Raw genomic sequence first — 26759 nt, forward strand, 5'->3', positions numbered from 1 at the left:
ATCTCTAACTGGACATGTAACTGCTCAATTGCTTCCTCTGCCATTACTTAACTCTACCAAACAAACCTAAATCTGTTTTTATCTTGTTTCTGCTTCAAAAATTTGTCTCCTTGATAATTCCTAACAAACTTTCAGCTACTCCTGACTCTCTTAACTCCCTAACCACTATTTTCCCCTCTTCTATCCCTTCTTCCACTTGTTTTTGTCTTCTATCCTCTTCCCTCTCTCCTACCTTGTATTTCCCTTATTCTACTGTCCATCCTACTTTTCTCTCCTCTTCTCTTTTCTTACTCATTTTCCTATTTTCTTTTGCCCTCCCTCTCTCCTATATAAACAATTAATTATCCTATGTTTTTCTCTCTGCAGTTATGTTTTATATTTATTCCATGTAATACCTGCATTTACTTACATCCCCTGGTGCACATAACTGTATAATATTGCCCTTTTTTTGCCATGCCATGCTATTATTTCTCAGCACAATGAATATGCATAATTTTTATGTTAGGTTGATGTTTATAACTATTTTTCTATAATATTGTGATAATATGTTTTATATAATTTCCTTGATCTTTTGCAATTGTTTGAAATGTTATTGTCTGAAACATTTTTGGAACATTATGTAAGTTCTTATGTTACTTGGAGCTTTTCTTGCCGGGCCTCCACTGAAAATGGGCTTCTATTTGGCCCAGTAGACTTTCCCCAGAAAACAAATGCCAATAAATAAAATAAATAAATATATTTATATTTACTATCTTTCTAGTTTTTCGATATATTTAGATTACTAAATGTTGTTATTGCTTTTTCCTGTGGATATTCTTGTTGATAATGATAATGCTGCTAGTTCTGCATTGCTTATCCTGTTTTATTGTTGGTTATCAAAATGTCTCTGAAACCTGACAAACCTTTAGTGTTTAAGAAGTGTGAGGAGTGTAGTAAAAAGCCTTTGAGTGATACCCATACTATTTGTGTGTATTGTTTGGGCCCTTTATACTTGCAAGAATCTTACAGTGTTTGCCATGGCTTTAATCAGTGTGCTTTATTAGAGAGAAAGAATAAGTTGATGTTAAAGGGTTTATTGAAAAGCCCTTTTTCTAAACCCATTTCGGGCCGTGACTCTGCTAAATCTTTGTCTGCTTCAACTTCTTCTGATAGACTGAAAAAGATTCCCCAGTCAGCTCTGAAGGTTTCTTTGGAGCCGGCTCAGAAAAAGGAGTGTTTAGTAGTTTCTGCTCCAACAACCTCTGCTCCGACGCCGACTCGAATCTGAGAACAGTCTCCCTCCATTGAAACTGTTTCTTCCAGACTGCCTTCCCCTGTTTTGGCAAAATCCAGGTCTCCAACCCTACCTACCCAATACACTAGGATCCTGTTAGACACTGATGTGGATAGGGTTGTACAGAGGTTACTCAAGACACTGGCACTGGCCAAGTTATTGTTGGATCCGAGCCCTATGGCTTCAGAGCCATCGAAGTCCACCCTGGTAGCTTCTCTTCCTAGTCCGACCCAACATTTGAGTTGGGAGCCAGAAGATTCTGATGTCCAGATTGTGTCTGCGTCAGATCAGAGACCTCCACTGTCATCTGCTCCAAGTTCTTCGGCTTTGCCGGAGCGAGAGGACTCTAGAAGCCATAGCTGTCTGGTTGCCCTCGAGGACAGAGATTTGACCAATTTTTCTTCGGATTGGATCCTGCTTCTTGGAGCATTAGCTTGGATGAGCTTGGCTCCTACCTCGACCTTGGACTTCTTGTCTTCGGGCCCGGAGGAGCCTCTGGTGACTACTTTTTTGTCAATGCCGGGAGCTGCTCAGATCAAGGGCGGGGAGCCTTTGAGACTATAAGGAGAGCTCTGACTGCTTCTCAAGACTCAGTCCTCTCAGGATCTTCCTCCTCCTTCCCTGCTGGTTCCTTCATCCTCTATTTTACCCCATCCACAGGGACAGCAGGGCCCAAGCCTCTGGATGTTCCTCAGGGAGCCCCCCCTTCCAAAACTTCTCCAAATTATCCCAGTGAGGAATTCCGTCGGAAGAAGACTTGTAAGAAGAAATATCTAGACTACCAGGAGGCCTCCATCACTTCAGATACTGATCTCGAGGAAGTCAAAGGGTCCCTGTAGTCACCTCCTGCAGATGTCTCCTTTGGAGACATCTTGGCTTGGAAATGCTTAAACAGAGTGGTGGCTGGCAGTCCAGCTCTGCTTCAGCAGAGGAATCAGTATACCTGAAGGTTTTCGGGTTCCACCACCCTTCCACCTCCTGGCTGACCCCTCTTTCCAGAGAGTTTATTGACCTAATCTTTCGCCTACTGACAAAAATTTTCTTTCAAAAAGAGTAGCTGTGGATGCCTTGGTCGTGGTGGCAGCCACAGGAATTTTCTGAGACCAGTTCCACTATCCCCCCCTCCTAATATGGACTCTAGGATGATGGATAGATATGGAAAGCTCATCTTCTCTTCGGCAGGCTTTACTCTTCATTCACTGAATTACCTTACCCATTTTACAAGACCTCAGAGGGATCTGCTAAAAGAACTGACAGATACCCTGCAAGAAGCTGTGGTTGAGCAGGTCACGGACAAAGTAGTCTCTCAGCTTGCCACCCTAAATTCTGTTGTCAACTCCTCCACGAGACTGATTTCATATGCAGCAGATGGAGCGAGTAGAGCTGCAGGCTCAGGTATCTCTGTTAGGAGGCAGGCCTGGATGCGACTTTGCGATTTCATGGAACCTTTCAAGTTTTCCTTTGCGAGCGCCTGCTTTGATGGTTCATCTCTTTTTGGGCCAAAAGTGAAAGAAATTCTCACCAGGTGTGAACAAGAAGGCACAACCTTGTCTGCCTTAGGAGTCTGTTTTTCTTCTCAGACCAGACCCTATCCCAAAGTTCAGAAAGGTAGCAGAAAGATGTGGTTCTGAAAGTCTCAAAGGTCTTTTTTGGACACACATAGTGAAAGTTCCCCAAGAGGCAGAGGAGGGAACAGTAATGGAAGACACCGCCCTTGTGGCAGGGGAGACCCGCAAAATCAGAGCTCTAGAGATACCTTCTTTGGCAAGCCCTTTCAGCACTCCTGAACAGAGGCCGGATTGCTTACCTCCGGACGCAGTCAGAGGTCATCTGTCTCTGCATTCACAGGCCTGGCAAGAGATTGCAAATAAATGGGTGCAACAAATAATATCCAGAGATTATGTCATCCCCTTTGCCAATCCATTCCCCTAAAACAAAAAAGCTCAAGATATGCCACCCAATTAACAGGATCAAGCAATCAAAGAAATTCAAAAGTTGCTAGACAAAAGAGTCATCCAGGAAGTCCTCTCAGACCAACAAGGATTGAAAACTTATTCAAGGTCCTTTTTAGTACCAAAGAAAACAGGGGACAGGAGACCCATTCTGGATCTCAGCAACCTAAACAAGTCGATCAAAAAGAGCAAGTTTCAAATGGTCACTTAACAGTCTATTTTGTCCTTTCTGGAAAAAGACAATTGTGTGTGTTCAGTAGATCTTTAGGATGTGTGCTACCATATAAAAATGGACAGACAGTCCAGAAGACATCTGCACTTCTGGCTGGGTGCCAGTCATCAGTTTCGAGCCCTGCCCTTTGGTCTCACCACAGCCTCCAGAATGTTCACCAAATGCATGGCAGTGATTGTGGTTCAACTGAGGTGCCTAGGATTCTGAGTGTTTCCATACTCAGACGAATAGCTCCTAACCACCACAACCAGGCATCAACTCATAAGGGCAGGAGAAGCTACCTTACAACTCTGCTCACATTTAGGAATCACTGTAAATTTCAAAAAATCAGCTCTACCACTGTGTCAAAATTTAGTTTTCATATGAGCTGTTCTAGATACAAAACAAATGATAGCAAATCTTACCTCCAACAAAATAATACCATTGCACAATCAGGTGAGAATATTGATTTGCAAGAAAAGAGTCACTGCAAAACTAGTACCACAGGTCTTGGGAACAATGGCTGCTTCAATACAATTAGCGCCAGCCCGCCTTCACATGAGAATACTGCAATGGTTGTTGTCGACCCAGTGGTCCTTTCTAGAACCTTCCAATGTCTCACAAGATCTTGATATCAAATTCATGCAAAAAGGATCTTTAATGATGGATCCATTCCGATTAGGTCAGTTTGGTTTGTTCATTTGTACCCAGTCAACCCCAAGCCACAGTGACCATGGATGCCTCCCAGATAGGGTGGCTGGGGCATTATCTGGGAAAGACAGTCCAAAGCACTTGGTACAGTTGCGAGGCCCATCTGCACATAAATGTTCTACAGGTGAGAGCAGTGCTCCTAGCATTGCAAGCCTTCCAAAGCTCACTCCCTCTGGGAACAATAGCAGTCCAGTCAGACAACATGTCGGTAGTCTGGTACATCAACAAACAAGAAGGAACCAGATCTTATCCTCTTTGTCAGCAAGCCCTCCAAGTTTGGCAGTGGGCGATATCTTCCAACTGCTTTCTGATAGCAATGCACCTTCCGGGGAAATCCAGTGTCGTAGTGAACAAGCTCAGCAGGGCAATTTTGATGCCTTATGGGTGGTCTCTCAAACAAAAAATTGCGGAAAGAATATTCCAGAAATGGGGCCAGCCTTGCTGCGATCTCTTTGCTTCTCCAATAAGCAACAAATGCAGCAGCTACTTTCTTCTAATCCACCCTCAAGGGAGACCCCAGGAGATGCACTTGTTCATGATTGGCTCCCAGGACTTCTTTACGCTTATCTCCAACACCCCTAATTCCCACATTTTTACAAAAAGCAAGCGTGTTGAATTGAAAAATCATCCTCATTGCCCCTTACTGGCCTCATCAGATTTGGTTTCCTTTTCTCTGGCCTCATCTTCCGGAAGAACCATGGATTCTGGAACCATTTCCAGACCTCCTCTCACATCCGCAGAAAATAGTTCATCCCGATTTACAGAATCTCAAACTGACAACATGGCTGCTCTAATTCTAATGATAGCCAGGCATTCTCTATTTTCATCCCCAGCTAGACATATTTTACTTTCCTCACATAAGATCCCCACACGTAAACATTATAGAAGCAAATGGAGAAGGTTTGTTGTGTGGGCTACAGAAAATAAAGTTGATACGTTTACTGCTCCCCTTCATTTTATTCTGGATTTTTTGGTGAAACTCTTTAATGAAGGTGTGGCAGCAGCTACTATAAAGGTTCAGTTGGCCGTTATTTCCAGTTTTCATCTAGGAGAAAGTGGTTATCCAGTTATGTCACACAAGCTTTGTAGGACTTTTTTAAAAGGAGCCTTGTTGTTAAGACCTCCTTATAGGAGTCCATCTCCTCTGTGGGACCTAAATTTTGCACTGTTTCGCATCATTCATTCCTCTTTTACATCTTTACATCTCTTTTACATCTTCAGCCAATTGTGATATAATTGAGATATAAAATTTTTGTCACGGAAAACTATTTTTCTGGGGCTCTTACAGCAAGGGGAGTATCTGAGTTGCAGACAATATCGGTTAACCCTCCTTGTTTGGTGTTTCATAGGGACAAAGTTTCACTTCGTAGTAATCCTTCCTTTCTTCCTAAAGTAGTATCGGACAACAGCCTAAACCAATCAATTGAACTGCTGTTTTTTTCCCCAAATTTCCAAAATAAAGGAGAGTATATGTTGCATTTACCGGATGTTCCCAGACAGTTGCATTTCTATTTGCATAGAGCTAAAGATTTTAGAAAGTCAGAACAATTGCTCATTTGTTTTTCAGAAACAAGAAAAGGTTTGCCGGTATCCAAGGTTACCTTATCTAAATGGCCTTCTGATTGCATTACCTTTATTTATACTTCCCGGAATAAGCAGCTGCATGAACCTGTAAAAGCCCATTGTACTGGAGCTATTGCTACTTCTTCAGCTTTTCTAGCTAGAGTATCTTTGGACAATATTTGTGCTGGAGCCACATGGTCAAACCCCCCATACCTTTATTACTCATTACAAACTAGAGTTGGTCTCCACGATTAGAGCTTTCTTTGGTTCTATGGTACTGAGGAATATTCTTCCTTGAGCCACCCAGGATTCAGGTTGCTAGGGATGCTGTCGAATACATGAAAATAAAGGCGAGATTGACAACATCACATAAAGAAGTTATGTACTTACCATAACGTTCCATGTGTGTTGTCCATCTCTGCCTTTATTCTCACAACCCTCCCACCAGCCCCCATCCTAGTCTCCTAGGAAATCGGGTAATAAGAGAAGGTAGTTCTTTTCATGGACTCATTGTTTTCAGAAAATGGCATGTAATAAAACAGTTTCTTACCATTATTTCTTGGTTTTTCATATAATGTTTATGGCCTTTTTTGGTAAACAAGATCTGAGGTAATGGAGAGATGCATTCTGGGAAGAGAAGGGTGCCTGAGAGCTTGGTTGAAGGCCACACGCTTTTGTATAAGGCTAAGATGGATCCGAGGGATCAGATCTGACCCATACATGAGAATAAAGGCGGAGATGGACAATACACATGGAACATTATGTTAAGTACATGACTTCTTTTTTTCTAATCTAGTGTAGTAGGAGTTCATAGTCTCTGTTTCTAAGCTTCTAAGTCGGAGATTTGCTTTGAATAATTTGTGTCAAATTCTATATCCACATACAAATAATTCAGTCCTTTGCAAACTTGTTTCTATTTCATTTTTTTCCCTTGCAGCTGACGATCAGATGCCACCATCTCCTCTCCTCGTTCACTGGGTCTGCTCGACCCGCCTTAGCCTAAACCACTTCCAGTGCTGCCAGAGAGTATGCTTTAACTCCTACCACCCCCCACAGCAGTCCTGCAAGCTCCATAGTGCTGCTTGAAGAGATGTATGATGGCATCCATGCATGGGCAACCTCCTAAGTGTTTTACCGTGTATGCAATACAGAGCTCACCAGGCTCTAAATCTGCTTATTGCAGTGAGCCTTGCGCCTTTTTCGTCAAGGATGGATGAGCTAACCTGTGCTACTCACTCCCATTCTTCCCCCCAGCCCCTGTGCAGTTAATCAAACACGGGTCATCTGGGAAGCAATAAAAGCTTAATTAATTTCATTTGGTAATAAACATCTTCAATCCATACATTAGTGTGAAAAATAAATCTTCATCTGTTACCATAAAGGTAACCCTAAGAAGTTTAAATCATAAACCATATATTACATTGCTCTCATTAATCATCTCAGTGTATATATATACACTGTACAGCACCATGTATAGTGAGAATATGGTAAATGTTCAGGTAACTCAGTGGTATAAAGTAAAAGATGCACTAAAGCAAAAGAACAGATTAAGGAAGTCTTAGAAGGTTCACATTAATGGGACTAGATGTAGATAACAGTCCCCCAGCTGAAAAGAGAGCAGAGACAGTTCTAAGTATAAAAATGATGACATTTAATGTGAAAGAACATCTGTTTTTGAGAAAAAGGAGTGTAAAGCTGATGTGCAAATGACAGCTAGAAGTGGTGGCAGATGTAGGTAGACCAGGTAATTTGCCAGGATGCAGACATTTCCCATTTAGTGATGTAGCATCCTCCCCATCCACACAAATCTGTGATGTTGGTGTGTTTTGGCATAATAGTGCATTAATAAATATGGAGCTGTTTTATAATTTCAGAGCATAATGCACTCTTATGGTACAACAGCAGTAACTTCTGCAGCTGTAAAAAAGGCCTGGATATTTACATATCACAGATGTTTAAGACACCAGAAGAAAAAGGCACTGTTTTTTTAACTACGTTCCCATGAGAAACATCTGAGAGGTTGGAATATTTAAGGGTCCCATATCAATTTGATGTTGTAGTTCAAAAATCATTTTGCTGCTAATACTGCTTGTAGAGTAAACAAGTGTTGAGCTGTTATGTTTGCCTGTGGCTGAAGCTACAGATGAACGAAATGTAGTTGTGTAATGACAGAAACAGCTGACTCATTAGGAGAGAGCAGTGAAAGGTAATTAACCCTGGGAAAAGTACAGCTGCCATGCGAGCTGTTCCTTTCTCTAGGATCTGATTAGGAAATTAGTGTTCAATCATTGATTCTTTAATGGTGGTGGTGGAGGAGGGGTAGACTGTTGCTAATTTACTGTTATCATCAGGTGTGGTCTACAAAACAAAGGGGAACTAGAATGGTACAACTGTGCAAAAGACTTGTTCTTTAGCCATTTTCAGAGATTAATCTACACATTACATCATTTCTTTTTGTTTGTGATTTGGAAAAAAATTCTGTGAACTTAAAAATTACATTTAAACATTTCAGCAGTCATGTATACTGTGGTTAATATGCTATTTTTGTTTAATTATATTACAGTGTTTTGTGTGCTGTGGTAAAGAGAACAACACACACTTAGCATAGGTTGGAGTTTGCTTTTAAACTTCTTCATTTCATTTATTGAAGCCTGTGTTTTGTTTTATTATGTTTCCTGCAGTTTTCTTCTTTTTACTGAAAACAAAACAGTGAGTTAAATTCTCTGGAGAAAGTACATTTTGTATAAATTAAGCAGTTATTCTGCTAGTTTTTAGAGTTACCTGGGTTCTTGGAGTTTAATAATGTCTTTCAAAGTGACCATATTGTACCCCGTACATCAGTGTGATTTAAAAATGCTCGAATCAAAATTAAATTTGCTGCTCAGCAGGTTACTGGTGTTAATTTCATGTTCAGATCATTTTTACTTCCCAGATGACAGTAAATTCATCCTTCCTTTCTATATTTCTCCCATCAACATTCATTGTTTATTTTTTAATGGTTTCAAGAGTCAAACCTAAATTGCCACTGCTTTGCCAAATAGTGCTGGCAGACTGTGGAGTTTTAAAGCTGATGAGGAAGATTAGTAGAAAACGCTACATTTTCACAGCCTCCTCCTGAGGTTGTTGAAATGGCTAAGAAATGATAAGCAAGGGTGAGCATTGTTTAATAGCAGTAGTAGTAAAAACAACAGATCACTGTTAGTGAGCTATTAGTCAACACAAGTAGTGTTAATTAGGCTGAAAGTGTTATTGTGCCATAGGGAGCTACTGTAAGTATTATGTTTTTATGAACTACAGTACCACTGACTTTGTCTTTTCTGCACATTCATTTCTTGTTTTTTGTATTTGCTAGAGGTCTGATAAGTATTTGATGAAGTCCAGTACTGTTCTAATGTTATCTTTGCAGCTCACAATTTCTTATCAAAAATCAGAAACAGTGCCTTTTTTATTTTATGGATACCTTGTTAAAATGGCCATCACCCAGTTCATCGAATTATAATACTAGTTAAGCTGTACAGATAAGTTTTACTTACCGTAAGTCACCAATGCTGCTTTAAAATTTCTCTGATCTTGTCTTTGTTTGTTTTCTGTCCCCCTTTCTGACAGCTGATGAGCAGTTGGCAGCGGTAGTAAATAAAATAGAGATTGGCATGTCTCTTCAGGATCTGTTCTTGTCAGTCTTGGGTCTGCTTAATCAGCACTTTGAAGTTAATGTATATTTGCCTAGTGCGCTTCACTTTTCTAGTACTGTTATGTGAAATTCACTGTAAAATCTCTTCGAGTTATCACAGTGCAAAGATTCTACAGATATTCCAGTTATTATTTGCAAGGAACTTTAGCAACTATGCTTTAGAAAAGACTTGCAGCAGTAAAACAGGGCTTTTTTCCAGTCAGTTTTCTTTCCCCATGTCAACTGATGTAAATCCTGTCAAAGCAGTACTACCCTGTATCATATTCAGTTTGTTTTGCAATTTTAAATTTCCTGTTGATGGGTGTGTTTTGCTATGTGTTGTCTGTTTTTTTTTTTTTGGCTTATCCCCACAATGACCATATGGCCCCCTCCCCAAAACCCTCAGATGACCCAAGCATTCCTCCCAGAAGTGAAAGCACCTCGGGGTAAGATTCAGGAGCTGGGAGTGGTGTCATCATCCGTAGCTGGGATCAGATTTTATTTTATTGAGCCCTAGTTCCTGAAGCTGTGGCTGTAACATGAGTACATGCATGTATCAGGACCATTTGCTTGTTCCCTTTAATCCATGATTGTGGTATTACATGCTTGTGCATATGTGAGTCATGGTCACCCCCTGCTGCATTATCTCCTCTGTCATGCTAGCTTCTTCTTGCTAAAGCTACTATTTAAACTCAGTTCACCTAGGCAAAGTTAAGGCTTTATCTCTCTAAACTGAGTAGGTGGCCCAATTTCCATTCAGTAAATACAAAAAAAAAAAAAAATCCTATTACTAGGCAATAAATAGCTGTATTTTTATTTGTTGAGTTATTTGGATAGAGTTGGCAACATTCACTAGAGTCTGAGAATAAGTGTAAATGTATGTATGCATGTATGTATATAGTAGACAAACAGCACATAAAGGCTTTTATTTACAATGCATGCATGTATGTAGTGGACATACCGCACATGAAGGTTTTTATTTACAATGTTTCTGTCTTAATTGTGACATTTATAATAAAGTTTACAAAACTACTAAAATATGGAGATAAAAAACCTTGTTGTTTTTATTACAAAACATCACAATAAATTAGAAATGAAATAATCTAAAAAAGAAAGAAAAGTTTAAATATTAATGGATTGAAAACAATTTGTGAAGATGTTTGTACAAAGTTATTTAAATATATATGTACAGCCTTAAGGAAGTGAAGAAAGATAGAAGGTGAATACTTTCTGTTAAAAAAAAAGTTGATAACAAGAAAACTATAGTTCTTTGCCAAGAAAATTTAAGTCCCTGCCAGTGACAAATGTGAATGCCTTGAGGGAACCTTGACTTGAAACACACAGGATCATAGGATCATAGGAAGTTACTAGTCTATTGGCCCTAGGGCTTTTACAAGCCTAGCCATGTTATACCCTTGTTCCCTTATAGACCAAGCTATACAGTCTTTATTTGCAATGCGAATCTAAGATCAGCACCGATTGTAACTCTAAGATCAGCACCAGCTTCCCCTGTCTAAGAGGGATACAGGTGAAATCCCCAGGGTAAATGTATGCTTTCCCATCCAGTCGTCCAAGTTATGCTTAAATAGGGTCAATGATGAGCTCTGTTTTATGTGAACTGGGAGTTTGTTCCAGAGGAGTGGCAACCTCTGTGAGACATATCTGTCTCTCAGGCATGTCCTGTTAATGTTGCAAGCAAGGTTAAGGTTCCTAGAGTAAGTGACTCTTGTCCCGTTTGAGTTGCAGATGTGAAGCATTTCCATTAAGGCAGGGTTCAAGACTGCTCTGTAGGCCAGGCACAAGACTCCTCTAAACAGTCTATATGAGACAGAGTACAATGATAGGACCTTCAATCTGTCCATGTAGGTCATGTTGTAGGCCCTGAATTTTCTTTGTGAGAAACCTCTGAGTTCTCTCCAGCTGCTGCAGGTGTCTGGTAAGGTACATAGAGAGGGGAGCATTATATTCTACTATTGATTTGATGAGGGCTGAGTACAGGGAAGTTATAACCTCCTTAGCCTTAGATGTTATGCCCTTACTTATGAGATGTGCAACTTAAAAGGCCTTCCTTACCACTGTGGACACATGGTGATCAAAGTTAAGGTTGCTGTCAGCATGCATTCACAAATCTCTCACCACTGTGTTTGAATTTAGGGGAGTATTATTAATGTTGTAAATTGGAAGGACTTCTTTGCCAAAGGGGATGATAATGCATTTTTTGCATTGATTTTAAGTCTGTGGCTCTAGCATCAATAATTTATCTATTTGAGCCCATTTTATAGAATGTTGACATCGTTGGGGGTTTCTATGATTACACCCAGTTTGTAGTTGTCAGAAAACTTGGTAAGCCACAGGCCATCTATTTTCATCTGGATTTCTGAGAAATCGATTCCAAGCAGTAGGGAGCCCAGCACAGAACCTTGTGGAACCCCACTGGTAACAGGTCTGCTGGTAGAGGTGTAGTCTCCATCTTTGATTGCACGCGTTCTGTCGGTGACTCATTTGGCTACTCATCTAATGACATGTGGGTTAATCTCTAGCTGGGTGAGTTTCTGAATGATGCCTGAGTGGTTGATTGTGTCAAAGGCCTTGGCCAAGTTGAGATATGCAGCATGTACTGTTTTGCCTTCATCTAGGGTTTGGTGACACTGTCAAAGAAGTCCACCAGGTTTAATAGGCATGATCTGCCCTTGACAAAGACAAACTCAGCCGCGTCAAGAGTTTGAAGATCTCCTATACCCTTGTTGATGAGGTCCATGATGATTCTCTCCATGGCCTTACTGATGAGACTGGTTAGACTTATGGGTCTGTAGTTCCCAAAGGAAACATACTCGGTTGAAGAATAAGATAACAGATGATGCTGATCATTGAGTAGTTATTACTTCTGAGCTTGAACATGTTTCCTGGAAAAAGAGGCAATTCTTTGAGTCGAGGATTATTATAGCATAGTACAGAAGGACAGAGAGACATGGACCTGAGAACATGTGCCATTTCCACTCAAGGCTGCTGTTAGTTGAAGGTTCATGTAGCCACATACATCATACCCACCAAGTTATCATAAAGGGTCACACCATCTATTACCTTGTCCAAAAAGAGAAATAGTTTACCTTCCTATGTTTTTCAGAAGAGTAAGACTGCGGTCTGAAATGTCTTTACTTAAGGACAGGGATTTAAATTATCAGCATCATCTTTTATCTGATTCTTCAACTGAGGATGTTTCCTTTGGGAAAATACATTTGATGACAATTTTTTGTGAAGGAGGTGCTGAAGATTTGTCATATATAAAGCAAAATTGTTACAGACAGGACTGAGCACAGTAAATTCCAGTCCTTCTCTTCCTGGACTGAACAAAGATTGTTTTAAAGCTCCAGCTGCACAGTTTCCTTTCCCAGAAATATCACACAGGTTATATAGGCACACTCTTAGCTAGGAAAAATGTATACTGTAATTTAAAGGATTACTCAGCAACCGTTTTCTTTTTATCTATAGACTGTTTTAAAATAGGACAACTGTAGTTGCCTCTCTACATCCCCATTGATGGTAGGAGAGAATGCACTGTGCTCCGGATGTGAGAATGTTTTGTTGGGGCTTTAGTCACATAAGGTCATTCCCACATCAGATGCTGCAGTTCAGCATCAAGGGGTTCTGCACTCTTGACGTGCTGCCCCTTGGATTAGATACTAAACTGAGGTTCCGTCTGTTGGTGACAGCTTTGGTGCATGTCTACAACAACTGGAAAGGCCGCAAAAATACCTCACAAAGAGGATTACTGGCCTCAAACAGATACCTTATGCAGACCATCTCAAAAACTCCAGCTTTACTCCGTCACATATCACCTACTCAGAGGTGATCTCTGCCTAACATATAAAGCTATGTCAAACCCAGAGCTGTTGGACATGCTCCACTTTAAGAAATCCCAATCCATCCAAGCTTCACGCTCTAGGGACCTAAACCTTGTCACCACAATAAACAGAACATGCCGGAGGGATAGATTCCTGTCCCAGAGACTTCCCATACTCTGGAACAGACTACCTATCTATGTCAAACAGAGCTCCACATTAGCACTCTTCAAGAAAAATCTTGATGATTGGATGGGTAATAGGAAATTCACCCTGGCTATCACTTCTGTGGTTCTGCTTGACAGGGGCACAGGAAAATAATTTTCTTGGGTGGCGAAAGCCAGGGTACCTTTTTGGCTAGGCTTGTATAGGCCCTAGAGCCAACAGCCTAGTACCTACCTGTGAACCTATGAACCTATGTTAAATCTTCTTTGACACCTACTGAAAAGTTTAGAGTTTTCAAATTAGAAGCACAGTATGATACATATTCCTTAAAAGCAGAGCAATCATACATTATAAAAGAATTAATCTATTTATTTTTATCATCTTATTTATTTTATTTTATTTTACATTTGTTCACTGGTAAAGTCTGGCTGGGTACAAAAAACATTTTTCAGCAGAGGCCTGGGGAGAAAAGCTCCAGGATATACTGTACAAACAAAATCTTTTAAGTTGTATAAGATCAACTGTTTAGGTTCATAGGTAAGTACTAGGCTATCTGCCCGAGGACATCTATAAGCCTAGCAAAATCTGTTGGCCTTCGCCGCTCCCTTAGATTAGTTCCTTGTGCCTCTGTCCAACAGAGCCATTAGTTCCTTGTGCCTCTGTCCAGCAGAGCCACTGCAGTGATCTCCATGGTAAATTTTCTATTTCCCATCCACTCGTCAAGGTTTCTCTTGAAGAGCGTTAGTGGGGGGCTCTGCCTAATGTAGATTGGAATCCTGTTCCAAAGCATGGGGAGTCTCTGGGACAGGAATCTATCCCTCCAGCACTTCCTATTTATCGTTATGGTGAGGTTTAGATCCCTAGAGTGTGTGGCTCTCAGGGATTTGTTTTTTTTAAGTGGAGCATTTCCATCAATTCTGGGTTGGACATGGCCTTGTATGTCAGGCAGAGATCACTTCTGAGTAAGTGGTATGCAACCGAGTACAGCTGGAGTTTCTTCAGTCAGGCTGCATAGGGCATCTGTTTGAGGCCAGTAATCCTCTTGGTGAGGTACTTCTGTGGTCTTTCCAGCTGTTGCAGGTGTCTTGTAAGGTACATCACAAATGGGGCATTGTACTCTATGATGGGTCTGATGAGTGATGAGTAGAGGGGCACAATAACCTCTTTTGTTCTAGATACAAACCCTTTTTCGTTAGGTGGGCCACATAGAAGGCTTTTCTAACCACCTTGGCAATATGATTATTAAAGGAGAGATTACTATGTACTTGGGTCTACCACGTATGTGGTAGTTTGCGGGTACTTTGTTTTTTCCAAAGGGGATGACAATGCACTTTTTGGCATTTAGCTTGAGGCCATGATTTTGACACCAGGTATCCGTCTCAGTGAGACCCTTCTGGAAGATGTCTGTATCAGCCGGAGAGGCAGTTATGGCCCCCAGGTTGCAGTCGTCTGCGAACTTGGTCAGCCATAGTCCTCCTGTACTTGCCTGTACCTCTGAGAAGTATATACCGAACAGATGGGGTCCCAGGACTGAACCGTGGGGGAATCCAACTTGTAACCGGTATAGAGTCAGACCTAGAGCCTGCAACTCTCATCGTGTGGGTTCTATCCATGAGCCAATTGGCAACCCATCTTGTGACATAGGGGTTTATGTTCAGGCTGGTGAGCTTGTCTATAATACCAGAATGGGGATGGTGTCAAAAGCCTTTGTGAGGTCTAGGTAAGCTGTGTGGACCTCCTTTCCCTCATCTAAAGCCTTGGTAACTGTCTCAAAGAAGTCTACCAGGATTAGGAGGCATGATCTTCCCTTAACAAAGCCAAACTGGGTAGAGTCCAATGTTTGGAGGTTCCCAGTGTCTCTGTTAATGAGTTCCATGATGATGCGCTCCATAACCTTGCAGACCAGGGTAGTCAGGCTTATAGGGTGATAGTTCCCGGGGTGCATTGTGGTTCCACCTTTGTGGAGCAGGATAACTGTTGCTGTGCGCCACTCTATGGGTATGTAGCCTGTAGAGAGGCTGAGTTTGGACAGTGTGTTTAGGTGTGGGTTTAGTTCATTTTGGAGCTCATGTAAGACACAGCCTGGGACACCGTCCGGTCCCATTGAAGTTGTGTTTTTGATTTTGGATAGGGCTGTTTTAACCTGTGTGTCAGTGACTGCCTGGGCTGTACATTCTTCTGGTATGGTTATAGGCCCTTTAGGAGGTGAGAGGGGGGGGGTGAAGTTTGCACTAAACCTGTCTGCCAGAATGTTGGCAATATCAGTCGGTTCAGTGTATTTTGTGCCATTCTGCACTAACTCAGAGCAGATCTGAGAGTTTCCAGAGGTTCTTGACATAGCTGAAGAATGCTTTGTGGTTATCTTTGGAGTCTTTGGCAATTTTTCTTTCGAAGCTAGCTTTGGATGATTTTATGACAGATCGTAGTTTCTTGCTGATACTGATCAGGGGTGTCTTTCCTTCTTGGGATTTTACTCTTTTCTGTACTAGTTTCCTCCTTCTATTGTATAGCTTGTTTATGCCAGGGGTCCACCAGACTGGTTTCCTTTTCTTGGAGGAGTGAGTCTTGGTTTTGCTTGGGATAGCACGATCCATGCATTCTTACAGGTGTTCATAGAGTGCCTTTGTAAGGGATTCAGCAGCTTGGACAGTGTTGTCGTTTAGCATGGGGGCTGTGAACCTTTCCACCTCGGTCTTGAGTAATGTGAAGTTTGCTTTTGAAAAGTTTTTCACGGTGGTTTCGTCGATTGGGGGTGGGGGCGGAATATGGATATCCAGAGTGATTAGTCTATGGTTTGATCTAACCAGCAAGGGGTTGACGTCCGGTGTGGAACACCAGTCGCCCATGTTGGTGATGACCAGCTCCAATACCTTTGTCACCTCTGGTGGGGGTGTTGACCAGTTGATCCAGGGCGTTCGAGTTTATAAATTCTAGGAAGCGTTGGGCAAGGGAGTTAGTACTTGAGTAGTTCTCCCAGTTAATGTTTGGGTAATTGAAATCACCCAATATTAGGGTGTTTGGTAAGACCTTCATATTTCCCAGTCGCTCCAGAAACATGGAATGGGGGTCCTGGGTCATGATAGGTGATCTGTAGCAAGCTACAATTTGAATTGCAGTTTTGCCTGTTGTTAGTTGCACATGGATGATCTCTGAGGTATCGTGCTGCACCACTAACCTGGAGGTGTGGGTATCCTTGATGAATATGTATACACCCTTGCCTTTTGTGTTTCGGTCCGAGTTCTGTGGCCAAAAAGTATGGTATGAGTTATAGCGTGGTAGTGCTGAGGTGCTCTCTGGAGCCTTAAAGCAGGTTTCTGTTACTGCACAGATATCAATGTTCTCCATACTAAGGAGTGCCTCGAGTGCATGCATTTTGAGGTTTAGGCTTCTGGCGTTGAGTAGCAGGCAGGTTTCAAGCAGAATACAGTTAAAATGCATTTTACAATATATTAAAAGGTAAAATATTAACTATACATAAGGCTTTTTATATTAATTATACTTTTATATAGATATAGTTAAATAACTATGTATGCGGTAGGATATTTATGCACACATGCACGCGCAGACACACACACACACACACACACACACAGACACACACACACACACACACACACACAAAACTATATTATCGCTTATACCATAAGGCAGTATAATCTACTGTAATAGTTTCTTATTATTTTACTTTTTGTAAAGTACATGTATACACTTGCCTGTCCACATTTTTGAAATGACAAAATTGATAACCCCATTCAGTTCCTTAATAAAGTGGTATTTTAAACCTTCTAAGAGCACAGGAGTCATAGCTTATTGTTAAATAAGGGAAATTTTCCTGGTGTCATGACTGTACTTCATGTAAATATAAAAGTGCCAGCTTGGGTCTTTCCTGAAAGTAGTCCGCAGGCCTAGTGGGACTAAACTGGTGAATGAAAGAAAATAAATTAATAAAAGCCAGAGTTCCAGAAGTCATGTGGGCTGAAAGACCAAGGCATATCCTTTCTGAAGAGGTGAAAAATCAGGATGGTTATACCTCATTAAGGAGTACTACAAGCATTAAATGACTGAAGAGAAGAATAACTTTACTTTATGGCTGTGAGCAACAGTGTTTAATAGTGCTTAATAGGAAAAACACTCTCAGGCAATACTTTGCTGATTTTAATCAGCTCTGATTGAAACAGTACTGAGCAGCTTATGGTTATGTTATTCTGCCTTAAATATGAAGGCTAGCTTGTGTGGCCAGTGTAAATTCAGTAAACCTTTTACAAATAAAACCTAAATGAACACACTTGCAATTTTTGCAAATGCTTGTGAAGTAATATTTCCTTACTTAACAAAAAATGTTTGGAAAATTATTATTTTTATCTTTTTGTAATACTTTTCCCATAGGCAGTACTCGAGTTGTACAAGCAAATGCTACTACATAATTAGACAGATTATCCAATTAATTAGTGTCTGTCTGCACTTACTGAAGCAAGTAGCAGCAAACCTCCTTTGGAGTTAGACATACGCTTCAAAATATATATATATATATATATATATATATATATATATATATATATATATATATATACATACATATATATATATATATATATATATATATGGTACCTGACAAATCTTCGAATGCTCAAAATTTCGAATGTTACATGGTCGAGACCAAACGTTCGAAATTTTAAGTGTTCGAAGATTGACTTTCACTGGCGCCGTATTGTGCAGATAGGGAGAATTTCCTTTTTTGCACTGAAGTGCAGTCTCGGAGTTGGTATATGTAAGTAGGGGGGTACGCAGCCCCCCACGTGGGGGGGTGCAGGGGGGCTTGCCCCCTGCCTACACTTTTAAAGTGTTTTTTTTACTTTTTTTTTTTTTTTATTTGTTGTTCGAACATCCAAATGTCGAACATTTGGTCTCGACCATGTAATGAATGATATTTTGGATGTTCGAACATTTAACATAGACCCTATATATATATATATATATATATATATATATATATGTATATATATATATATATATATATATATATATATATATATATATATATATACATAAATGTGCGTGTCTATGTGTGCAAAAAGTGTGTCATTTTGCATTTTATTTTGTTGACAGGGACAGCCCCCTGAAATTCTCCTTGTAGGTGAATACTCTTCCCTCCAATTAAATCATGAAAGATTGATCCCACAGTACCTCTGTGTCTCACTACCTGCATTTCCATGCTAATTACAGTGACAGGAAAGTGTTATATAAACATAAGTCATCATCTATGGTTTGCAGGTGGAACATACTACTTTGAAAGTTAACATATATGATGATCTAGTAAAGAACTTATAATGTAACTAACTGCTTTCGTAAATAAGTTATATGATTACCCAGGATGCTCTGATGGTGTATGCAAATCATGCTCAGTACCGACCATGATATAATTTTGTGGTTTGTTATGTAAAATCTGAGTAGACTGTGAAATCAAGACATGCTATAATATGCATGATTTTCAAAATATTTGCAACGTTAACATCAGGATTCTATCTGGAAAGGAAATTTTAAAAAAAAAGCTGTCTGGAAAGTGCAGACTGACAGGCAATAGATACTTTCAAACAATAAAATATAATATACCACATTGAATCTTCACAAGAAAAAAACAGATTTCTGTATCCAATTTGGAAAATAAGAAGAGACACTAAACCACATTCGTTGCCAGTGTTGGGCAAGTCATTTCTTTTCTGCCCTTAAACTACACAAAAAAGGGAAAATGTACCATATTTCATTGTGAAGCAATAAAAAATAGTACTTATGTTACCGAATACCATAGGGCTACATCCTGGCTGTCACCCTCATAGTCCAAGAATCAGAAACCACTCCAAATACATTTAGACGCAAAGACTGACATTTAAAGACAGTTTAAATATTAGTACTTGTTATTTACAAAACTGATATGTAAGATTTACTGTTGTTAAGTGTAACTTAGTCCTACCTATATACATTCAGTAACCTTCTTATATCTACTAATTACTTTTTCAGACATTTAGAAATCTGTAATACTAATGTCTCACAGTAACTGATAAATGTAATCTTAATTTTTTAACATTCAGACATTTTAAAAGGACAGAGCAAAGTCCTGTGTCAAAATCTGTAATAACTGAGAGAGAGATGCTCTGGGCTGAAGCAAAGTGAAGAATAAGAAAGCATATGAGAATTACTGGTTTACCATATCATTGCATGCATGCTGCATGTTCTCATTTAACTTACAGTTTATATCGATTGATGACCCATTCATTTCAACTTTATCTGACAAGCTAGGATGTGCACATCACTCTTCTTGTAAGATTTATTTTTGAAGCACATAGTTTATATCATCACCAGTTCTACTGGAGTATTGTTTTAAGCATTCACACTGTCTCTGTGACCAAGCATCTCCCTACATTATTTTCATTTTTCTTTAATTTACTCCCATGCAGTTTTCTTATATGTGTACTTCTATGCCACTGGCAGATCAGAGTCCACCCAGTGTATAATAAAAATGTGTCCATAATTACCATCATTTAATCATCCTGATGTATGACACTAAAAAGCAGAAATTCTGATTTTGACATATTTTTTAAGTCCAAAAACAGCCAACTCATTCTGCCACAGGCTCATTGTTTTTCCAAGGGAAACCAAAAAGAGTAGTGCATTCTACCAATGTGCATCATCATATAGTACAAGATGAGGAATAATTTTGTGCGGTAGCATGCTGTATGAGTCATATAGCTTCTACTGTAAAGCTGAAGGCATTATAGTACATAACAACACTCTTCAAGTGATAACATCAGAATTTACAGCTCTGTAGTATGATATTAGTTTTATTTCATATTGCAAGATACCTTAGTTGTGATTTCCTGTGTCACTTGCACTGCTGAATTCAGTGTCAGCAGGAAAGGTAAGTAAATATGCTGTACTGTGGCATAATTGCATTACTGTATAAAGCAGTTTAGTTATCGGAAGTTAATGGTAACAGCACTGGGATTAAACAATCTATTTACCCTGTGAAGTGTATGTGTGTGAGAGACCTTTTAGTTTTACCTCCGATTTTTATTTCAGCACTCCATCTCCGGTGATGGACTGCTTTATTTGACAAACTGCATAATATTTTAGTAATGACCCATCATACCCACCATACTGCTAGACTTTCTGCCATCTTTAAGGTGCCTCAGATTCTGAAGACATTTCAGGATTCATATTCTATTACATGTATATTACTACCCATGCAGTTGTGCTGATGTCACTTCTTGACTGATGAATGTAGTGTGTAGATTGATAAAATTGCATGTTACATGCACCACATTCAAGTCTAATAGATTGTATGTACAGTATCATATAATGATGTGCAGATTGATAAAATTGCATGTTAAATGCACAACATCCAAATCCAATAGATTGTATGTACTGTATCATGTAATGTTTGTATTGCAGCTTTCCTTGAAAATCCTGTAACTTAACTGGCTAATGTCAGTAATAGGCAGATTGTCGTCATGTCATTGCTGTGCTTTGAGTATAATTTCTGAAAGGTGTGGCAACTATGATTTATTTGTCGAAATGTGTTTGATGTAATAATTGAGCGAATCAAGGGTGGATGTTTGCACTGTGACACCATTTTGCATGTAACATGTAACTTGCACATTCTGCCTTGGTAGCATTGCATTTGTGGATAAAAAAGATTTGCTCAATTTCCATTGCCTCTCTTGCTTTTATATGCATTATGATGCACTACACTGTAGTGTATTGTGTTGTATACCACACGGACAAGAAGTCATTCAGGCAGACATACTGAAAAGGCCAACTTCTGCCTGTTACAGAATTTTTTTGAACAAAAGAAATGGATCTTAACCAAAAAGCAGTTTCTGGTTTACCTAGAACAGACAATGAAAATCATAAAACAAGAAAATGCCATATAAGCCTTTCTTTGTATTATGAGATAGTGATGGTACTAATGCCGTTTATTTATTTATCTGTTTGTTTGTTTTCAGGTAAGCAGATTGGAACTGTTGGGTCCATTTCATTCTTTGCCTAGTTACATTAAAATGAAAGTAGTAATGGTACATACATGAAATGTACAGTGCATCTGAAATAGTGTAAAGTCAACTTAACAAGATACAGAATGCAAATATACATAGTAGTATTATGTACACAACAGTTACGGGGCACAGTTGTGAAGTTACCCGAGTGCAGATCTGCAGTTCAAGTCACTACTGCATTAGCGTTGCGTACCTACATTCAGCTTTTTGCTGAAGTAGAATCTTGAGATGACTGGAGAAGGTAAACTGAGTAGTTAGCTATCTTTTCGCACTAGGAGAGGCAGTCCAGATCATTGGACATCTGATGGAGAAGCTATTAGTTGTGCATGTGGACTACAGAACTGTAATGAGTAATGTGGAATTGCAAGGTAAACTGTGGTGGACTGTGTTGCCATCAGTACTTTTCAGCAGGATTTTAATCTAATTAGATGACTTAAGGAACTCCAGCAGTCAAAGTCTGGAATAAGGGTGATGGTTAGACAAATCTATTTGACTAGGCTGTGACTCTGCAAGCATGCCTGCAGACTACTTTTTGGGTCTGACCAGTAACCAGATCCCACTACACCTGGGAAGTGCTGCACAGTCTGCAGCAAGGGAATGTACCCTTGAGAAGTATTTTTGACAGTTCCAAATATTCACATCATTTGATTTTGTAAAAAAAAATTCATAAGAAATGATGCACTTCTTGGAACATATCAAAAAGTGCCAAAACAATTCACTACATACTGCTGAGCACACTTACTCACAGTAGCCATATTTATTTTACTGTAGACCTTTTTTCTTGTTGTAGGCAAATTGTTTCCATAGATAAGTATTAGGCTAGCTGCTTTTGTGGGCCATTTTAAGCCTAGCCAATTTCCCTCAAAGGCGAGAATCCAACTGTATTCTTTGTGGCTGTGAGGTAAACACCTTTACATTATGCTAAACCCAACCCCCTAAGCTCTGGCTTGTTCAGGGTTTGAACCTAGGACTTCTCACTGTCAAAGCAGGGAGGATTCTAGACCAAAAAGCTACACTTGCAGTTCACTTACATTTTTATAACATTGTTGTTCCACACCTTTAAGTTGTCTGTATTGCTGATTGCTACTACTGGCTTCATTTCAAATGTATTTTGCAATTGTGCAGTTTTCATTGCATTTGTACTTGCCATTGTGTGTTATTGATTCACTGCACTTGCCATGCTGTGCTACTGATTCACTGTAATTGTCTGCTTTTGTGCATTCGAGCCAGATTACTATGTTGTTTCTTGCAGTATCTACCAGTTGCCTTTACTGCTTTCACTGTAAATGTATTTGTCAAGTGCTGCTGATGCTGATTAGACTGTAATTTTAATGCACTGCTTTTGTAATAACTGTGCCAGATTGCTAACAGTTCGTTTTGTATTTATCAGTTGTGCTGCTGCTATTGCTGAAACGGCACTTGAAAACCATTGCTACTGACTCAGTGTGATTATGACCCTCTGCTATAATTTGCCATCTACTGCTACTGTTTCACCGTGATTATAGCCCTCTGCCAGATTGCTTAGCTGTCATACTGTATTATGCCCGTTGTTGCTACTGCTCTCCCTGTAATTGTATTTGCAAACTACTGCTACTTCTCAGTGTATCTTGACCCTCTTGCTGGGAAACCTGAACCAGACATTTAAAGTGTAGTAAACTGAGCCACAATTCAAACTGTAATTCTCTAGTTCTGTCAACTGAGTTGACCAGCTAAGTCACTCTCAGCTCTTGTGTGCCTACTGTTCATGCAGAGAATACCAGCTTGTTGTCTTGCAATTGCATTTTACGAAACCTTCTACTGTGGCTTTACCCTACTACACTTTTTACACTTTACCTGTATTACACTGCATTACTTCATTAGCTGACCTTATCTCCCCTTACAATTAATGTAAAAACCCTTCCCACCAGTACCTTCTTCAGGTTATCCATACATACCCATTATTAGGAATCATGAAGTCAGAGTAGCCAGCCTGCAAACATTAGGCACCCTGAGGCAGTATAACAACTACTTCATGTTTACTGACAACCATTTTCTTCTTACACCTGCTGAATCTGTATGTGAGAGTTGCAAGTATTTACTAACTTTGGCGTTCAGGTTCTCATCCAGATGTATTGCAAGTACACATTAGGTTGTCAGTATTGGCATGCACTTCAGACGACCTATTTTGTCCTAAATCAGCAAATAAACCATTTTATACTGAGGACTCCCTGTCCAAACCTTAAAATTCTCAGGATACTCAGTGACACATGCACACAAAGAACACCTGTAGCAACAGCGAACATTAGAAAATAAAAATAAACCACTGCATTTAAGGCAACATGGCCAAGCCAATACATCTAGTAATGTTCTAGTCATAGGTGACTTCATAGTAAGGCACAGAGATGCACCCCTCACGGGGGTGAGCAAGGAAAAAGTGACAGTAAGCTTTCTCTCATGTGTCAGAATCTGCCATGTCATTAGAGCCCTCAAGTCCCTTCACCCAAGGCACACAGATGACATGGTCACTGTATATGTGGAAGTGAATGATTTGGAATACTCCTCCTTGGATAATATGAAATGACTTTGCTATTAGATTTGTGCTTTAGTGTGATATGAAACTAGTCTTGAGCAGTATCCTGCCATCACCAAAAATGGTGCCACAATAGAAACAAAAGATACTTGACTTTAACACTTGGCTTAGATTTTAGCGTCATTATAAGGGGGGGGGGGTCTAGTATATATCAGCCTGGATCAAGATGATTCACAGCCCTACCTTTGCTAGAGATGGCTTTCATATATTGGTCAAAACATTTCCTTCCTATACTACCTTTTTAGGCAAAGTCAGTCTCCACAAACTACCAAGATAGTTAAAGAAGATTCAGACTGTTTAAAATAGTGCTGCTCAATGCTAGAAGCCTAAATAAGACATTGCACTTCTTATAAGCATTCTTGACTTTTGAAAATATAGATATCTGCATCATTGATGAAACAGGGCTCTAATGTAATGATAGCACCCCTTCAGTGCAGGGGTTTGAATGCCTACAATTAATATGTATCAATAACATTTATTCAGTTCCAGAGCATATAGCCAACTTATAAGAGACATGTAATTCTCACGTTACACTATTATCTCCCCCTACCTTTTCCCGTGTGTTAGCATGACTACACATCTCCCTCATATAGCAAAGACTTTCTGACTTGGTATTGAATCTAATCACTTTCAGCTTCTCCACTGAAGGCATTCCCAATGTAAGGAGAACTGTTGTAGTCATCCGACTCTACAAGAGGGACTCCAACACTGACACTGGTAATTATAGTCGAATGAGCCTAACTAGCTTTATCAGTAAGGCAAAGGAGCACATCATTATAGAACTTATAAACAATACTGCCTCCTAAACTTAGTAGCCTTCTTTGAATAAGTCACCAGTGCATTGGATGAAGAGACAGCAGTACACATTATTTACATTGGCCAGTTGAAGGCCTTTGACACCATCTCACATTCTGGTCTCACTAAATAGCAAATTGGCTGACTAACAGATCCCAATTAGTACAGAGGGCATGCTGTGATTGAAAGAGATCATTAGTAAATGCACCCCTGAGGGATCAGCTCTGAGGTCAGTTTTCTTTGGTATTTACTTTTCTGATGTGAAGGTCAGTATCAACGCCGTGTGACTGACCAAGTTTGCAGATGACTGCAGACTTGGAGCTATCATAAACTCTCCAGCTGACTCCCAGATTCTCTAGGAAGGCATAACACATGCAAATAAATGGTGCCAGGGCCATAGCTTAAAGCTGAATGCCCAGAAATGTAGCATAGTATCACTTGGTAAACATATGCACCCTTGCACCTACCACATAAATGACACCCCTCAGAAAACTGACATACTTAATAGAAACCTGGGTACTTTCATCTTTGACGAGTATCTACTATTGTTTGGAAATATTTATATGTAGCAAGACTGATTACTTGGGGTATATTTTCTATGTCAAAAGAAGCTGTGAAGTCCTGACTTAAATCACTGTTGTAGTACTCCTGATGAATAGGTTGTCACTGGTGATGTCTGACTAGGGTACTAAAGCTTTACCTTCCCAAGATTGTATGTCCATTGCATGACTTCAGCTGATATGTGTTGATTTACAAACATGGATGTATAACCATGGATCCTCAGACAATCTTGCCACCAGCCCGAATGCAGGTTGTGCATCCATCGGACTGATCACCGTTTGGTTGTTGGTACCTTTGCTTCAATCTTTTATCCAGATAAGTGCCCCATTGGGGAACCTTCCTTTTTACTTTCACTATTTTTTGAAGGTTGTTAGATGTCATCTAGGAAGGGTAAGTGTCAGTGTCGTAGGCATATTATATACAAGAACTAGCATGCCAAGTGTCTTTTTTCCCTAGGCCCATAGGTTCATAGGTTCATAGATTAGTACTAATCTAACTGCCTTTGCAAGCCATTTTAAGCCTAGCCAATTATCCCTTGTGAGATTCAAACCCTGCACCTTGTGTTTGTAAGGCAAACACCTTAACCATTAGGCCACCCTCCCAACCCCTATCTCCCATCCAATCATCAAGGTTCCTTTTGAAGAGGGCCAATGAGGTGCTCTGCTTGACATGTATGGGCAGTCTATTCCAGAGTATGGGGAGTCTCTGGGTCAGGAACCTATCCCTCCATAGGTTCATAGGTTCATAGGTTCATACTAGGCTATCTGCCCAAGGGCATTTATAAGCCTAGCCCATAGTTATGTGGCTTTCGCCACCCCTTTAGTTTGAATAAAAACTATGCCTATCATTTTTCTGTGCCTCTGTCAAGCAGTGACACTGAAGTAATCCCTGGGGTATATCTGCGATCTCCCATCCATTGGTCAAGATTCCTCTTGAACAAGGCCAGCGAGGTGCTCTGCCTCACATGTACCGGGATTTTGTTCCACAGCATAGGGAGTCTCTGGGTGATGAATCTGTCCCTCCAGCATGTTCTGTTTATAACCGTGTCAAGGTTTAAGTCTCCCGCCCTTGTGGTTCTGAGGGATCTAGATTTTTTGAGGTGAAGCATATTCATCAAATCTGTGTTTGACATGGCCTTATATGTCAGGCACAGGTCACCTCTGAACAAGCGGTATGAGACTGAATAGAGCTGGAGTTCTTTCAGTCGGGCAGCATAAGACATATTTTTGAGACCCTTTATCCTTTTGGTGAGGAACTTTTGGGGCCTTTCAAGCTGCAGCAGGTGTCTGGTCAGATACATTCCGAATGGGGCATTGTACTCAATCATAGGTCTAATGAGTGATGAGTATAGGGGGACGATGACCTCCCTTGATCTAGATGTGAATCCCTTCATGATCAGGTG

Source organism: Protopterus annectens, chromosome 2.part0, assembly GCF_019279795.1.
Source record: "Protopterus annectens isolate FY-2018-M chromosome 2.part0, PAN1.0, whole genome shotgun sequence".
Taxonomy (NCBI): Eukaryota; Metazoa; Chordata; order Ceratodontiformes; family Protopteridae; genus Protopterus; species Protopterus annectens.